Source organism: Trachypithecus francoisi, unplaced genomic scaffold (assembly GCF_009764315.1).
Source record: "Trachypithecus francoisi isolate TF-2019V2 unplaced genomic scaffold, Tfra_2.0 Lachesis_group21, whole genome shotgun sequence".
In the NCBI taxonomy this organism is placed as follows: domain Eukaryota; kingdom Metazoa; phylum Chordata; class Mammalia; order Primates; family Cercopithecidae; genus Trachypithecus; species Trachypithecus francoisi.
Window position 1 is genome coordinate 49,576,277 of NW_022681467.1, and position 2,257 is coordinate 49,578,533.

General features: G+C 41.8%; 1 long non-coding RNA gene across 1 annotated transcript; it reads right to left on the reverse strand.

Moving 5' to 3' along the window:
- Positions 1-989: 989 nt before the first annotated feature.
- On the reverse strand, positions 990-2,257 carry LOC117068299. The gene is made up of 2 exons (XR_004431060.1): positions 1,643-2,257; positions 990-1,067 (listed from the first exon to the last, which is right to left on the reverse strand). It is a non-coding gene; the product is annotated as an uncharacterized LOC117068299 (long non-coding RNA).

The window sequence follows — 2,257 nt, forward strand, 5'->3', positions numbered from 1 at the left end:
ATTATTTTTTAAAATTAATCCCCCCCGCCGCCCCCAGGACTCCCCCAGGAACTGTATTAGTATGCCAGGGCCAGAGTAAAACCTATAAATATTATGAGGCCTACATTACTCAGCTGTTGCCACAATAATGCAAAAAATCACTCCAAGACTCAGTGGCTTAAAATGGTAATTATTTATTCTCCCATAAACATGTGCAAGTTAGCTGGGGTTTAGATGACCTGGGGTGGTCTGGGCTGGGCTTCAAGTTACGGGCTGCTTCCAAGTTTGCTCCAGGTGTCTTCCATCTTTGTTGGATGCAGGCATGTGTGTGCATCTCAAGGCAATGTTGGAAGTGCAGGAGAGCCAGCCCTACTGTGCAAATCCACAGTGGCCTTGCTGGCATCATACTTGCTAACACTTACTGACCAATAGTCACATGGCCAAGTCCAACATCCGTAAGTCAGGGAAGGGTGTTCCTTCCAAGTGGTGAGGAGTAAAAATTTTCTGAACACAAATCCGAACCATCCCAAGGCCTGTACCCAAATAAAAACGAAAACAAAACTCAACTAAAATGTAAAAGTATGTCTTTTAAAGGGACAAAAAAAATCTGTATGTTGAAACTTAAAGTAACTTTCCTGAATTTTCTTTGTTGCGTCATTTGGCCAGCAAGGCAGGAGCACGGTGTTCTCTCTGCTTTTCTGGTCCTCCAAGCCTGTGCTTCGTCCGCGTAATGGGCCAGCCAGAGCTGTTTATGTTTCTGTCCTAGCACCCCCCACTCAGCAGATATTTGATAAAGTTGGTAGAAGACAATTGTTGAATTCTATAAATATATGGCAATTGCATAAATGCATGCTATATTTGTTTTACAGAAATTTAAGGTCACTGTAGGTATTGCGTGTTTCTACATCAAAGCTTCAAAAATAGTTCCGGGGTGTGGAGGTGCACACAGCTTCTACTAGCAATACCCACGTTCTGGGGCACTCCTGGGAAGTCACTGCCTCTGGGTTTTCTGTTTGTTTCTCTGTCTCCCTTGCAATGTAAATGAAATCACTTTCTCAGACTGATCATTGCTCGAGGGAAATGCATGCCTGGAAAATAATCAACAGAGAGGAGAATGTAGACAAGTAAATAAACAGTTTAATGAATATAAAATAAAATGTGAATTAAAGCTGGCTTTCAGAACCTACCATTATCCTTTCATCCACTGTTTATTCAATAATTACACAGTCAATTACAACTTGCATAAAGGATTTGATATACCTATTAGTCTATAAATATCTACAGTATATGCATATTTATAGATAAAGAGGGAGGAGAGGATCGTGACTGAGGAAAAGTGTTCTGACAGAAATAACTGCAAATACTGCAAGGTTGAGCTTCTACCAATGCTAGTTTTTCCTGACCCAGGAGAACTCACATAGTGTTATGAATTTCAATAATCACAACAATTTTTTTATCGAGAACCTAACAGGAGCCACACATTGGATTAAGCGAGAACTATCTCTATACCTATATCCATATTATTTCTAACCCATGTGACAGCCACCATATATCCCATTTTACAGAGGAGAACACTGAGACTCAGGAAGCAGTTTGAGCCTGTGTTTGATCTCTAATATGTTTCATGAGAGAATAGGATTGTGATGAAGTCTGGGCTACCCACCTGTGTACAGAGAGGGCCGATGGAGGACAAACAATGCAGGATATTGATAGCCACGTGGCTGTCGCATTTTTTTGGTGCCAGGATTCATGTAACAGAACACTCAGCACCGGAAGCCACCCCGGGGCTGCTCCGGGGCTGCTCCTGCGTATATTTTGTTACATATTCCCTTCTGTTTCCCTTCAGTCATTTAACACAGAGCTTCTTTCCCTGGAGGACGAGAATAGGTGTGGTGAGTATGTCTCCTGGATTAGCAGGTGCCTCTGGTTTGAAAACGTTTGTTCTCAGAACCATCGGTGAAACCCAGAGATGAAATCTTACAAGCTGATGATAAAGCTTCAAGTAACCACCACCATGGGAAGGACTTAATGATGTGATTTTTAAAGCAGTGTCTGTAGATTACACAGATATGGTGTCTCCTTTCTGTCTGGCGCATGCCTTACATGGCACCTTTATTGAATCATGACTGTTAGCTTTCCTTGGCTGTGTATTGGGGCCCTGAAAGCTTCTATTCAGGTTTAGCTATTATCCACGCAAAGATCGTTATTGCTCTCTTGTTTGTATTTTAGCCTGGAGATTTGTGAAGGAAAGAAAAAACAATTAGGTAACTGTGTAATG